At 35.8% G+C, this 16,385-nt stretch overlaps 1 long non-coding RNA gene and 1 other non-coding gene across 3 annotated transcripts; one reads left to right on the top strand and one right to left on the bottom strand.

Annotated features, from left to right (window-relative positions):
• Window positions 1-11,236: 11,236 nt before the first annotated feature.
• Window positions 11,237-16,261, bottom strand: LOC148790615 (uncharacterized). Of its 2 annotated transcripts, none has more exons than XR_016077410.1 (2): window positions 15,943-16,261; window positions 11,237-15,815 (listed from the first exon to the last, which is right to left on the bottom strand). It is a non-coding gene; the product is annotated as an uncharacterized LOC148790615 (long non-coding RNA). The 2 variants fall into 2 exon arrangements; XR_016077411.1 differs by having other exon boundaries at window positions 11,237-15,812.
• On the top strand, window positions 11,847-11,943 carry LOC148790616 (small nucleolar RNA Z266). Its single transcript, XR_016078188.1, has one exon. It is a non-coding gene; the product is annotated as a small nucleolar RNA Z266 (small nucleolar RNA).
• Window positions 16,262-16,385: the final 124 nt, after the last annotated feature.

Genomic DNA, 16,385 nt, shown 5'->3' with positions numbered 1-16,385 from the left:
AGGCAGGTTCAAGTATAAATAAGTGGTGTTACTCCCTAGGTAAGCTATCTTGGCATTTACTGCTCTCAGCTCTCAGGCTTCTTGGTGACCTCGTCTGAGCTATCTTACTCAGGCCTCAGGCCTCATCCGCCCTCTTCGTTACGTAATTGCTAACTTGACCGTCGGATTCTTCGCCCCTGAGATAACACTCGGGACCTTTGACATGCTTCTTTCTTCACAAGTCAGACTTACAGGCCCTCAACTCTAGGAGCCCTTTGACTCTTCAACTAGCCCTCATCTTGGAAGTAAATTGACATTGTTACCCTCGGCCCATTCCAAGCAGCAACACACAAATTTATATCGATCAACCCAAGAAGTTTCGAGTATGAACAGTAATGATAATGATATATACCAAACACAACCATATAGCAGCATAGCTTTTTTTGAGTAAAAACATTATCACATCTGTATCACTTAGGTTTTTCAACTTCAACTGTCAATTTTCTGTTTAATTGGAGGTTTTTTAGCTAAAATACTAGCAAAACACTTTGCATGGAAATCCATGTCGGGGGTGTTTGTTGCTCTTGGGAGACAAAATTTCCATACCCAAATAAAGTGGGGGTTGTAGTGCATTTTCATACGTTACCCACCAAACAAGAATTGAATATGAATGGTGATTCTTTTGTTCCATGTATAAATAATATTTTAACCCAAAATCCTTCAATTTGAAACCCCAACAATGCCAAACACAACCTGCTCGTTGTAGAAGAAATTCGAAGGAATAACTAAAGAAAATATCAGTTTATTCCGAAATGAAGACACTTTTCAGGTCATTCATTGGTCTCTCTTAACGTATCCACCCTGAATGAACAAAATGGTCTCATCAATTGATCTTGTACTCCGTTAGTTGGAACAACTAAGAGGGTTTTTGGTTCCGTTTACGTTTATTCAGTAAATGTTTATTGGCGGTGCCACATAGGCACCATCTCATTATTTTTTTTCTCCTGCTCTTCTGCATGTATCGAAAATGTAAAAAGTGAATTTTGGTTTTTGTGCATGTCAGGTGTTTGTGAAAGTTATTTTTTAAAGATTTTACCAACGGCTACGTGTTTATTTACTGTTATACTGATGTAGTGCTTAATGGCGCCTAATTGTCATGAATGATTGCAATTATTGTTTTTCTCGATTTTACCAGCAAATAAAGAACAAACATTTATTTAATAAATATAAACAGAACCAAACACGTACTAAATCAAAACCTTTTATGTATTGTATTGCCGTAAGGTACTTAGGATGAGACGAAGTGACTTCTTGGTGGAGCCATTGCATTACATCTAAGGTCATAAATTTCGGTTTTAGCCCTGCGCTACGACACTATCGTAATAAAAGTGAATGCATTGCCCACGGTTCACTTTAACAATCAGTCTAAAAACCCGACAAACAAGCTGGATTAGAGATTTGAGTCAGTATTTGAATAGCCTACCAGTCATTGAATTTGATTCTTATTTGTCTTGTGTTTAAAATTAATCGTCTCTTTTCATGGGTCTGAATGTCTGATTATTCCTTGTCGATTTTTCAAAAATTGGTGATTTTTTAAGTCTTTTTTTATCAAAAATCGGTAAATTTTGTTAAATGGTATCATTTCTTTCATGTAAAATCGATTTTTGAGTCTATTTGGTACTGATTTCATTCCCAAGGAGTCAAAGACCAATTATTTTTGTATTAGAGTTATTGTTCAATGCCATGTCATCCTCAAAATAAGGGAATCAACTAATTAAAAATTAGGAAATAACCAAAAAAAAAGGTGATCCCTGAAAATGGCTAATTTCAAGAATCAATTTTTGGCCAAATTACCCGCAAATCACTAAAATTGGCCAACCAAACAAAAATTTTCAATGCCCATTCCTCTAACACTGATGACTACAACATGACAGTGATTTTCAAGAAATCATCATCAATGCCAAACATTACCTAAGATTATATTTGATACCATTGAAATTTGTGATATCAATACAAATTATTATTTCCACCCGAATCATCAAAATTATAAACATCAATAATCAGTTCCCATATTTTTCCCAAAACATTTCATGTAACCTAAGATTTCAACTAAACAATAAGCAACGCTCAATGCAACTATGTGATATTTTGCCTATATATACCAAAAGACAAATGACAAAAGTTGGACAAGTATATTTTTCATTTATTACACTTTCACCTTTCTTACTTCCTACTAATAATTCAAAATCCAGATGATTTTTGGAGAGGATGAGCATCCACCGTGGCTTTGTTTGATAGCTTTTGTACAATAGTCAAATTCCACAAATCTGTGAAAGTGACGGTCATGAGCAGACAGACAACATCTTATGCAATTATCTGCTTCTTTCCCTATATATGCTAAAAAAACAAAGTTGGACATGTCGTCATTTCATGGGTTCTACCTTTCTACTTTCTGGTCAGTATTATTCATGGCGTTATGTTATTTGTTAATTTTCTCTGACTAGTCGCCTGTTAATGGGTCATCTGTTGTCTGACCTAAACAAGTTAAGAACTACATTGCAGTCGCGTCAGAAGTTCAGAACCACTCGTATTGAAGCTTATCTCCGACTATGCCATCTCTACCAGTTTGGATCCAAAACTTGATCTCATTAGTCTGTTTTTTACAAAATTTCAATGGACATGCCGAGATTGTTTGGTGAGAAAGTTGATTATAGGACTGGATTCTCATGAAAATCAAGAGGGGGATTTTCAGAGACCTCACTTAAAGAGCTTAATTAAGCTTTTAGGTTGAATAGTTTCTTGAGATGGTAGAAAAATAGGTCTATTATTATTTGATTCCTTTGATTTCCATCATAATTAATTAAATTTCAGCATAAGGTATCCTTTTTGTTATAAAATACAATTTCATTAAAAAGAGAAGAAGATACAAAAAGGGCACAAAAACAAAACTAGAACCATCAGCCCAAACAACTTTACACCCAACAACAACCAGACCAATAAAAAATAAACCCGGTCCAAAGGAGCGAAACCAAAGAAGGTCTCTCTCTACACGAAGGATCCTCAGGCAAATAGCACAAAACAAGAGAAGAAGTGGGCATATATTTGTCCATGCTTCAAACCCGATCGGCTTTCATGTGAGGGGGTTGTTAGAGAATAAAAATTTATTCAAGGACCCCATCTAACACTTTAAGCTTTTAGGTTGGATGGTTCCTTAAGATGCACCATAGGGCTTTATCACCTACAATAAGGGACTCTCATTTTCCCTTTTATTTCTTTTCTTAACAGTTCTAGTCATCTTAGAAAATAGATAGGGTTTAAAGCCAAGGACCTATATCTGTCGCGTTCAGATCTGCTTCCCACAATGCTGCTACCCACAAGACACTAAAGCCATGCATCAGAAACATCTCAATGCACAGTAGGAATGTCTTGTGTATAGAATATGTGAATAGCGCTGAGAGTAGATAAATGAGAAAATCAAAAAATGTGAGAGATGGAAAGTTGTACAAAATGAGAAGATCAAGAGAAGTGATATTGCTAAAAGCACTTCACAGACGATGTCATTTTTATTAGGAAAAGGTCCGCAGGTTCATCAACAAGAATTACAGGGAATTACACCATACATATGGGAGATCGGCTTCAGACAGGGCAAGCCCGTGCTCATACCCTGTGAACAACCTTTTGCAACCTTATATCGGGAATATCTTCCCATGAAATAAAGCATATAAGTATAGAGATATTCCCAATGCAACGCTATAAAAACTGTTTGAACAAGCGTTGCACTGATCAAAACCAAACTCTACAAATGAAAGGAAACAAAAGCCAGCTCGTACAAGGGGGGTTATGGAGAGAAAATTTTGCAAGATTGAACACTTTTTGCTTAATTCCCTGCAAAGATGTGAGATAAAGACTGATTGAAAATGATGAAGGAGCTCCCTGCAACTGGAAACTGTATATCCAAGTCGTCAAGGGGGAGGTGAACTCGTCTCCAACAGGGACTTAACCACAATAAGAGAATCCCCTTCGATGATAATCTGCTCCAGATTCAGAGTTGATGCCAGTCTCACACCTTCAACTAGGGGTTTCAATGGACCAGTTTTGGGTTGGATCCATCCAAATTGATTGGATGGATTGGATGGATTGGATAGACCAACAAGACATATTAAATTGGACCAATCCAGACTTAATGGTTCAAAGTATGGATTGGATTGGATTGGACCTGGTCCATCCATAATGAATTTATATTGGATTGCGTTGGATTGAGCCAGTATCTCGTCCATTGATATCAGATAAGAATATAGGTGTCAATGGACCAGGTTTGAGGTGGAACCAATCTAAATTAAAATGAATTTGAACAGATTAGATGGTCCATACATTAAATTTGATCAGTCCAAAATATTCCATGGATTAATGGCAAGTACTTGAGAAGGAGGCAATGTGTATGATCAGAAATTATAATCCCTAGGCCTGCTTTATCTCTTGAACAAGACCACGAACATTAAATAGAATTTTTTAGGCCATATCATATATTTGCTTCCGCTAGATAAAATATCAATGGCAAGTACTTCTTCAAACTTTTATGTTGTGAGTTGTGATAAAGACCCCCTGACCATTTAAGTCAGTTGACAGAATGCACTAATTTGCTAAAATGCCCTCTGTACTGTAATTCAAGGGGCATCAAATGAAAATTTCAAAATGACGAAAATGGCAAAGTCATTCCCCTTTTTGCCAATTCCTTGCCCATTTTCCGATTTTTTCCTAAACCCTAACCTACACAAATAAACCATCAGATAACCATTTGATGAGAACCCTACATCGCTCTTTGTCAGAAGTTGTTGCCAATATCTCACTAGCAAAGGATTGTCCAGAATGTTGTCATCGGATACAGAAGAATCTCTAGCAATACCAAAAAAAATCATTCACATCTTTTATGCCATTGTCGGAGAAGAAAGTATTTTCACCGTTGTCATTAGAGAAGAAGAATCTATGTACATGCCACATATGAGAATCAATATTTTCAGGAATTGTTGGATCATCAAAGTATAAGTGAAAGGGTAAAATCGTCTAAGAAAGTGATAAAATGGTGGCTTTGGAATTTAAAAAGCTTTAAATAGTCAAATGAGAATCTTTTCCGAAATTAGTTGACAAAACCCTAATGGAGGGGGGTTTTGTGGCAATGTAAAAGTTTAGGGGTATCTTTATCGTAAATGAAATTACAGGGGTATTTGTCATTAACACTATAGTAAGGGGTTCTTTGTAATTTACCCTAATAATTACTTAGGCTGTGTTTGGAAACAATGCAAATAGTGTAAATCCCCGGTTCAGGGTAAATTTGCACTCTGGTTCACTTTTGCCTATGTATGGCAACATTACATTTTTGCATTGACAAATGACAGGCCAATGCATATTTACATTGATAATAAGATGTAAAAGTGCATCAATAAAAAAAGAAGTAAATTTGTATTCGGTAAAAAGATAAAATTATCAGTGCAAAACTAACCTAACTTTGCAATTTATATGAACCGTTTTACACTCTACATATTTGCATTGACACTTATTTGCATCATTTCCAAACATAGCCTTAAGTACACTCCAAAAAATTGAATCAAATTCAAATAACAGGCTCCAAACTCAAACTTGGAAGGAGATGAATGAGCAGAAATGAGAATAAAACGATACCACTATAAGTTTCTATAGGTGTCTCTCCAACCAAATTATCAAACAAGAGAGATGGCTTCAAATCTAAATTCTTCTAACGAAAAGACACAATTAAGTTAAATAGTTAACTAAGATATGTGAGCAAGATATATGGATTGCGAGTTTGGAAGCCCGGCCCAAGCCCATTAGGCCTTGTTTGCTTTTTGGTAAGTTACTTACCCCGGTAAATACAATTAATTAGGTAAGTTTTTCCTGGGAAACATTTACCCATGTTCTTTTATTTCCTAGGTAAATAAGGTAATGGCCATTTTAGCTATAAAAATTCATTATTAAAAGGGGTATTTTTGTCCCATTCAAGTGTTAGACGGGTAAGTGATACCTAGGAAAATAAACTTTCCTTGGTCTCCACATAAATCTGAAAAATGAACATGGGATTCTTAGTCAATAGGAACCAAAATCTCATTGACCAACTTTCCCCCCTCCCAAAATCCAAAAAAAAGAACACCCCCTTAGAGTCAATCCTAAGACTATTTCAGGTTTAGGTATCAGTCATACCCGTGCTAAGTTTAACCACTCCCCCCTTTGACATTCAATGTTTGTTTTGATAGAAAATAAGAGAAAGATATTTGAAAAAAAAAATTATTAAAATTTTACACTCTGTTTCTCTTTACAAGATCTGTAGCCAATGCAGCAAAAGACGTGATTGATTGAATGTGATGCTAAGTACATTTTGTTAAACATTTTGTAAAATGAGAATTAATGAAAAGCAAGTATACTTAATATAATTGATTGATATTTAGACTTAATGTGCAGCTAATATTAATAAATACACCGTAGTTGATGAACTCTATTTATGTAATACATACATACTTTGGTTGTGTTCGGTACTTTGTTGTTTCTTTATCAAACATTTTGAGTTGATCAATACAAATTACTGTCTCTACCTGACAATACTCATCTGTTCCCCACATACAATTTTTCTAGTTGAAATGACTCTCGTGATGTAACAGTACAAGTTTCTCACCAATTTATATTTGACCCGCCTAAAATGTTTCAGGTGGAAACAGCAATAATACCAAATAAAACCTTACGTTTGTTTCCACAAATAGGTTATACAGTTTACTAGGAACCCAAATAAGGTCATTTCTGTGTTTTCCCTCTTTTTCTTATATTTCTTATCAAATTGAACCGTGATTAGCCTCTCTCTCTCTCTGTTTCAAATTTCATCCATTTGCAGCCCTACCTTACCTTAGTAGGCCCTATCCGTGGATATAGGAGTCATAAGAACCAGCCTATCCATCAAACTCCAAGGGTCTGCTTGACTGGTAGTTAGAATCAGAATCGGAATTGGAACGGTCCATTCCCATAGTCTGTTTGGTTCAAACAAGAATAAGAATGGAAATTAAAATCAGTAGGAATGAGATTTCATTCTTAAGGGAGGGGTAGGGAATAGCCATTCCCTCAAATGGGAGAATGTCATTACAGCAGGAATAAGAATGGGATTCCAATTCTGCCCAACCAAACAATTGGCCATTCCGATTCCAATTCCAGACCCCTATTCCTGCAAACTAAACGGACCCCAAAGTTTTTGGGGCATAGCCCATGTTTATATTGAATCCGAACCCAGATTGGCACTAGGCCAACTGCATAGAAGAGGGTGGACCTGTCTTCAAATCTGCCCAACCCAGCCCATATTCATCATCCAAACCTTAGAATTGTAAGGAAGACTGCAAAGTGCGAACTCCCATTTGTTGACTTCAAGTCCCTGGTGAGTAAGGGTGATTATGGGCCTGGATGGGCTCAATTGGATTGGGCCTTGAAAATAAGAATAATTGAAAAAACCTATTTTTATTTTATCACTTTTGCAGCTTTGCTTCTACTTGAATTCCTGTTTTTTACTTTCCTTAATCTTTGATCTTTTATCTTCCTCTCATAAGTCATAAGGTGCTGACTAAGTCCTAAAAGCAACATCCATCAATTCTACGGCATCGTTTATAATTGAGACTAGGACGGTATTCGATCATCTTCGAGCCCCCATAATCTTTTATTTTTATCTTTTTGATTTCTTCTTTAATTTGTTATTACATCCTATTCCATCCTCTTTTCAAAATTCTCAACTCTTAAATGGCACCCACTACGAGAAATAGCATTTATTTGAAATTAATAGTAATACATGGTTCTTGTTTGCTATCGGACTTACAATTAGAGAATAAAAAGGTTATTGTCTTGAAGCTAGAGAATGGAGAAAAGCCTACCTTTACAACAGCCAACTTTGAGAAGCATAAGTGAGAGCATTCCTTCATGCTTGCATATGACTAATAGGGGTGGCCACGAGCTGAGCCTTTTACGAGCTATTGGAGCTCAGTTCATAAAAAGCTTGGCTTGGCTCGTGAGGCTCGTGAAGCTTGGCTTTGAGTTTGGCCCGTTTGCTAATCGAGCCAAGTTCAATCCCAGTGAAGTTCGGCTCGTGAGGCTCGTGAGCCTGGTATTAAATAAATAATTTTTATTATATACATACATACATATAATAAATAATTTTATTATATATATAATAATAATATTTTTATTTTTTATGCATAATAGTAAATAATTTTTATAACTCTTAATTTTTTGTCTAAAAAATAAAAATATATATAATGTTATACATATAATTTTTATTTTTCAAAAAAACTTGGCTTATAGTCGAGCTCGAATTTGCGAGCTATGGATCGAGTCGAGCTCGAGATCAAGTATTTAACTTGAATCAAACTCGAGCTGGATACTATTCCTATGAGCCGAGCTCAAATAGCCAAATATTCGGCTCATCTCAACTCAAATCCACCCCTAATGAATAATAGTGAGATAATAATTATATTATATACATTAAATTATATATTTTGAACTTCATATGAAGAATTTTAACATAAGAGTTGTAATAAAAATAAAAAAGTAAGTTATGGCAACGTAAATATATAGAATAAATATATGGAAATAATAATGGGTGTACATTATAATAAATATTTATATGTAAACAGTAAGGCAATAAACTTCAGCAAAATTTTTGAAATTTAGAAAAATTCCATTTCATTAAACCGAAACAAAATTCCAACTTAACTAACTGAATAGTTAAATCTTAGCAGATTCTTCGGTAACATAGGTTTTCCATTGCGGACCCAAGTTAAACAAGTAAATGTAAATCATTTTGGACAGGCTTATGCTTATTCTCTTTTTTTTTTTTTTTTTTTGTCTGAACACTTTGAAAGAAAAGAAAAAACATCAATTTTGTGTATTAAGTCTGAGAGGAGTCCGGATCTCCTGCCCATGAGAACTCTGCCCATGTTTATCACAGCCACACATGGAGAACATCTCAGGAGATCTAGAGTCATCTGGGAGGGATACGCTAGAAAAGAGCTGGAAGGAAAATTGAGCTTTTAAAATATAATAATTGTCACATGCTATCACATGTGAACGGAATGCAACGGCAAGCTAATGGAAGAGTGATTGTTAAAAAACCTAAGGGTACTTTAAGGTATTTATTAAACATTGAGGGGTACACTAAGTCCATTTTGCAAAATTTAGAGGTACTTTTAAGCATTTAACCCTAAAGAATAATTTGGAAAAAGAAGTCAATGCCATGGTTTTTGAACTGTCATTGATTCGGACAGTCGGACCATTCGGCCTGGGAACTGTCCAAGCAACCAGTTTCGTTTTACCCCAAACCTGATATTTGGCCAAAAACCGTTGAATCGATCAACAATCCATTGACCCGAACAGTCAAACCATTGACCCATTCGACACGTTCAATGGTTTTTGACCGTTTTTTATTTTAATTATTATTTTTTAAATAATTTTTTTATCAAAACGAGCTATCCATTTGAACTGGACATTTGGATTGTCGACCTAGAAACCAATGAAGATAAAGGTGCCCTTAATAGGAGTGCAACTTGGGTGAGGCTTGGCTCCAAAACCTGCAATTTTGCACGTGCTAGGCATGGATTTTTGGTCTTCGGATTAGGCTTAGTTTTTTTTTTTTTTTTGGAAAACTATTAAAACTCACCATGAGTTTTCAACATTTCTCTTAAACTCATCACAACTTTTCAAAATATCTAAAACTCACCATGTCACTAACTTGACGTTAAATAGACTAATGGGTGTTAATATATTACCATTTTAACCTTCATAAAAAAATATAGAATATATACAAAATAAACTAGCAGGTGTTAATATATTACCATTTTAATATTTAGACATGAAAAAAAGGAAAAAGTTCAAAAAAATATTTTCAAATATAAAATACATAAAAACATAAAAATTTCAAAAAATATAAAAAATTATAGAAATTGCAAACAAAATAAAAAATTATTTTCAAATTATAGAAACTATGGAAATTGAAAAATAAAATCAAAAAATACAAAATTATAGAAAAAACACCAAAAATTATAGAAAAACACAGAAATTGTAAATAAATAACAAAAATACAGGAAAATTTATAGATTGTAGAAAATAGAAAAATAAAAAAAAAACAGAAATTATAAAAAAAAAGCATTGGAAATTATAACAAAACACTAACAATGCAAAAAAAATAAGAAAATTGAAATTTGAAAAAGACCATTTTTCCTCTAACTCACCATTCAAGGGTAATTTGGTCATGAAAATTGTTATTTATGCTGACATGGACACCTCTATTAAGAAGCATTACCGGTGCACTACCCGAATGTGAGTTTTGGAAAATAAAAACTTACTAACATGGTGAATTTTAGACATTTTGAAAAGTTGTGAGTTTAAGCGAAATGTTGAAAACTCATTGTGAGTTTTAGACAATTTCCCTTTTTTTTTAATTTTCCATGCTACTATTAGGTAGCCTTAACCTAGCCCGAACTTCCTAAACCTAGCCCGAACTTCCTAAACCCAAGCCCAATCCAACTATATGCACACATATATGCATGTATAGACGCTTTTGTTTTTGATAAATCATACATATACAGTTTATACTTGGCTCCTACCCTATTGGAGGACATGCATTCTATTACCTCTTGATTTTCATATATAAACTCTATAATATAAAGTTTATAACCCTTAGAAAAATCCTAACCCTAAACCTTAAATCCTATTTAATCTAAAGTCATAACCCTTAAACCCTCAAACCTAAATCCCTCAACTCCTAAACCTTAAACCCCAAAATCTAAATTCTAAACCCTTCAACCTTAAATCCTAAATCCCTAAAACTTAAATTCATTTTATAGTCATCAGGTTTTCAAAACCTCAAATAAGGGCCGTTTCGAATTTTAACGTGAATTGAATGTTTGAACTTTGAACACGGATTGGGCGGCTTGACCTCGGGCTCGATCTGGGCTCGGGTCTGGTATGATTGCTGACTTGCATCCCCTACCCTCGGTGGAACGTAGCCTAGATCTTCTTTTCCATCCGCTACCGTCCATCTTAAAACATGACTATCCGTAATTTCCCCAAAATGATAACCCCATCCCTATATTCTGTTCGAATATTTAATGTAAACCGTTGGATTAAGCCTAATCTGATGGTTCAGATCACAATGCCAGGCGACCCTTTCTAAAACCCTAGGCCCATAAAAGGTTGAGTTCCGAAGCAGAGAAACGCTTAGGGATACCTTCAGTCAAGCCACAAAGGAAGGCATGGATTGAATCGATTGATTTCTCCTGGCTTTCTGGTCTTCGTTTTCTTGCTTTCATTTCTGGTTTTGATACGCAAGTTATCTCTTCGTTTTTTATATTTCAAATTTTTTCTTCTTCGATTTATGGTTTTGTGAAATGGGTTCGCTATTTTCGAATCAACATGGATGCTGTTACTGAGCACAGCCCTTAAGATCGCCTTCCCTTACTTGCTCCATGGAAGCGTTTTGAGTCATAGCTGTGCAATAGCAAATTAGGGTTTCATAGGGGTTTCTCTTTGAGACCCTTCTCCCAGCCGCTTATCATTTTTTTCTTGATGTGGGCATCTCTCTTCTGGCTCTGTTTCCCCATTGTAAAACCCTAAAGATCAATGGGCTCTGCCATTTTTCTTTAGCTTGTTTCTATTATGGGGTTTCAAGACCGCTCCATGGTGAGATGCTTCACTTTCAATGGTGGGAGAATAATTGTTTCAGAATTGTCGTTCTTCCATTTCGGTTGCCCTTTAGATCGATTTTTGTGTTGGGTCTTCTCAGATGAAGCATTTTTAAATTTGGGTTAACAATCTCTCTTCTCGATTCAATTACTTTTTGGCAAGAATGATGAATCAATTAGATGTGTGAAAGGATGAACTCTCTCGTGAACTCAACCTTTGAGGCATACTAATCATACTGACTTGCCATTCTTTTAATCAGTTCATTTTTCTTTTCATTTTCAATTGGTTTTGTAATTGTCATACACTATAACACAGTAACACTACACTTGGAGATCATTAGTTTTTCTTCTATTTTCTTAGCTTTTTTTGTGGATCTGTTAATAATAAAGGTTTCAACTTTCAACTGAAATCTTGGTCACTAATGCGCATAGACAATGAATTGGGAATCTATACATTAAGTTTGAGATTCATATGAATGTCCATAGGCTTTTTAAGCCCTAAAGACAAATTTCCTTCAACAAAAAGTCTACTTTACAAGTTTCAATACCTAAGCAATGGATTTTGAAAACTCTGCAGGCAACCAATTCCCATTGAATATCATCTACCAAGGAAACACCATTCATTTCCTGTTATCTTGGAGATCTCTTAAGTACTTGTCAAATTTATCCTCTTTGAGCTTTACGTATTTGGAAGGTGAACCAACTCCTAGTAACAGTCTTGTCTGTGCTATGTAATAAAAAATAAAAATAATAATAGAAAAGAATACAAAATTTGATGTCATGCAATGAAATCTAATGAAACAGTAAGAATAATAAAGCTAATCAAAGATCCATCTTCAGAACTCAATCCCTCTACATCCAAATTAAACTACAAATATACATACTAAACCTATTAAACTTGCAATATTACATTATGTTTCAATCCCTCTACATCCTATGACACCTCAATGGTAACCTTGAGAACAGGGGAAATTTCTGCAAAGCCAAAAGTGGCAAGAAATCTCTCACCTAATACACCCAAAACGTGCAAAGGTGCAATATCTAGCAGTTGCAATGAAAAGACATTAGGAGGGGGGAGGGGTTCTGGGAGGCACTTAGTTTTGCAAAGATCTCCTATGGACATCGGCACAAAATGCTGAACCACATTAAATCTTGTGTGTTCTCTTTTTTTCATTTCTTTTGATTTCCCTCATAACAAACATATTATATGTATCAAATACATCAAGTGTTCCACTGTTTAGTTGCACTAATGAGTTGATCATTACCAGGGTGATTCATCGATAATTTGCAAGGCATTTGCTTTGACTTAATTGTGAGGCAGTCATTCTTGATTTCCTAATTGAGGCTAGCTCAATTAGAGGTAGAGTGTATTTGAACCCTTGGACCACTATTTCATCCCTGTCATGAGAATAAGTCAACCTAAGCCCCTAGACTAGAGCCAATTACTTGGGCCAACATGATCCCCATTGCCCCAGAAGTCCAAGGCTTGCAAATTATCTTCATTGTCCCCACACCACTAATTCTAGATAGCTTTGATAACCTAAAGAACCATCAATGTTAAACTTAGCAGTATAGTGAACAAAAAACGTCACAATCTCCAAAACATGATAAGCAGGATTACGGAACAAAGTCTAACAATTGGATCAATCACTATCTCCAGAACATGATAAGCAAGATTACAGAACAAAGTCTAACAATTGGATCAATAAAGAAGAGAGGGAAAAGAAAAAGAAAACCCAAGACTATCAGAAACCAAACCCTAATGACCCACATTGGCATGGACTAAATAGATGATTACAAAGGATGGACTATTATATCTGCCAGTTAGATTTTCCAAAATGCACTCACCTTTGCCATCATCAAAAATGCACCACACCAACTCAACATGACGTCCTGTATATCAGGAGAGACCTAGCCAACTCCACATAAAGAGAAGAAATAAGTCCAAATCAATGACACCACAGAGCATTGAATAGAAAAGTATGGTTGCATCATTCACTGTTTTTGCAACATCCCATACACCTATCAGGATACGAAGGTCAAGTCTTAAGATCTTACTTGCTAAAGTGCTCACAAGCTCCTATGTAATTATTCTGAAGGTAACATGTGCTTCAGCAACCTCAGGTCTTAAGCTCACCGGTGTTTATTTTTAAATTGCAACACATCCTTGGCCCATGAGATAAGAGGTACACCATAGAGAACTTCCAGATAAATATTTCATAATCGAAAGTTATCAGGAAACAAACAACTATTCTAATCACTACAATTACTGCAGGAAACAAACAACCATTCTAATCACTACAATGACTGCAAGTTAGTATCCCATTATCAATTTTCTCACTGGTCTTTGGCTTATTAAAGCAAATGAACCACAACTCTGGTTCTATCGGTCCTAGACTCTAACTTACAAATAAGACATTATTTGAATATCACCTTTAAGTGTCATGAATGTCCTTCAAAATTCACATAAATGTATAAACAAGACATTACTTTTCACTTGTTCCCACTATTCTGTACCTATTCCCTCACCCCACCCCCCTCCAAAAATAATCTTCCAAACACAAGAAATTAGACTTATGACTTTTTTTTTTTTGATCAATTCCTTTGTTTTCCAATAATAGTCCAAGGATAACTGACATTCTGTGTAAGTTAAGATGGTTCCTCTAATATTTATATTCTGATTCACAATCTCCATCAGAAAGCCTAAAAAATATCTCCATCAGCAAGAATAGTATAACTATAATTCCCTAATGTAACTCCAAGAGTCCTACATCATTGCAGCTCCATCAAAACCAACCCTGTAAACATATATTGAGTCATATTGAATCTAAACAACTGGTAGGTTTAAAGGCTTGACTACAACGTGCTACCAAGTAACAACAAAGAAATCTTATGAGCACACACCATTCAGTACTCACACATCCTCCCCATAACAGGGCCTACAATTTCTTTTTTGCTAAGCAAACTTGGCAGGAAAATGGAAAGGATGAAGATGGTATTCCAGATCACTAGACAAGTAAACAAGTTTCCTTCCTTTTAGTTGATACCACAATCAAGAGCTGTGGAAAACATAATGGCATATTCTCAACTTATCAGCAGATATAACACAAGTAATAAGACAAGGTTACATGCATCTTTCTGCATGATAGGTGGTATCAGAGCATGGTATGAGTTACTAGCCAGAAGATGATATAGTGAGATTCATATCTAAACCTACAGAAAAACCACATAGGTTATCATCAATTATCTAGTCAAAGGATTATTAGCTTCACAGGCAATTAAAAGGTTTCCTGCGGAATGATTACAAAGGGAATTAAGATACCTCATACCACAGGAGAGCACTTCTAACACCTAAAGGATCAATTATAGCACTCATAGTTCCACAACCTCCATGGTTTCAAAGTGCAAAAGGAGCTGCATAATTACCACTCATAAATGTCCCTTTCCCCAGAAGAAACTCCCTTAAATCAAAAAGGTAGAAACAGTCAACAAAACTAATATGAAACAAGAAATAAGAGAATAGTTTGTTGACCAATACAAACTAATTAATAAAGTATAACTTGATAATTCATGACCAGTAGAAAGATCACATCTATTACCAGTCCCAGGAAAACCCTAGCTGATCTACAAAAAACTAGAAGAAGCAAGCGCGGCCAGGTCAACCGACAGAAAAGAGTAAAGCAGATACTGCATTTGTTTGATTATTATCGTTAATATCCTTCTAGTCTACAATCCATCTAAAAACCAATTTGTAGTGTTTCTATAACTGCTTTGGCAGGATTATCTTACACTAAATCCTTGCTTAAAATAGGAGTGTTATTCTCTAAACCAATTGCCCCAAGAGATTCTGCTGCCTGCAAGAATGTGTAATGCTTCCTGGGTCTTAGGAAGGGTGGTGGACTGGATACAGACCCATTCTTTGGCATTTTATTGCACGATGTGACCACTTTTACTCGAACCAGCGTTCTTACGCTTCTCAGTGCAAGATTTTACCATTACACCAAGCAATGGCCCCTTATGCGTGCGCTCATTGGAGACTATAACAAGTCCACACAGGAGGAGATGAAAGAGAGAGCTACTCTGTCCTCTCTCTGTCTTTCATCCCTACAGAGTTCCTCACTGCTGTCATTCAAACAAAAGGTCAGTTCCGGGTGGTTGCTAACTCATAAATAACTTTAGTGAATTTCTGGGTGTTAAAATGGAATCAAAGTTCAATTAGAGACATTCATCAATCTTCAAGGAGACTTACGACGGACGAGAGAGGACCGGAGCCGCTGAAACTCTCGGAAATTGGTTGGTCTCTCGATCAAGCAGTGAGTTTCTCTCGGTTTTCGGAGGAGGGGGTGGAAGGAACTCCCGTAAGCCATGGATCCACAGAGAGCCCAGGCAAGGAACCCTAGCTCGCTTGCCAAACTTCGAAGAGGCTGAACAGCTGAAGAATCAAATTAGATAGATGCCCCGGGAAAGCGATAGAAAGTGTAGCCGTTGGCGCCAATTTTTATCTCTCTGGTTTCTGCTCAATAGAAGAATGGATGGTGCTCCTAATGAGATGAGAGGGGGACCCGCTGTTTTTAGAAATCAACGGATTAGATCTCGCCAGTGAAAAAGACTTTACGGTGGAGATTCGCACTGCCAACAAATCGATTGACCATGCACCGGGCCGCACTAAACGAGAGAGATTAAAAAATTAAC

The sequence above is a fragment of the Nelumbo nucifera genome, chromosome 6 (assembly GCF_055504915.1).
Source record: "Nelumbo nucifera cultivar China Antique chromosome 6, China Antique-T2T, whole genome shotgun sequence".
In the NCBI taxonomy this organism is placed as follows: domain Eukaryota; kingdom Viridiplantae; phylum Streptophyta; class Magnoliopsida; order Proteales; family Nelumbonaceae; genus Nelumbo; species Nelumbo nucifera.
This window is presented reverse-complemented; position numbering and strand designations above follow the sequence as displayed.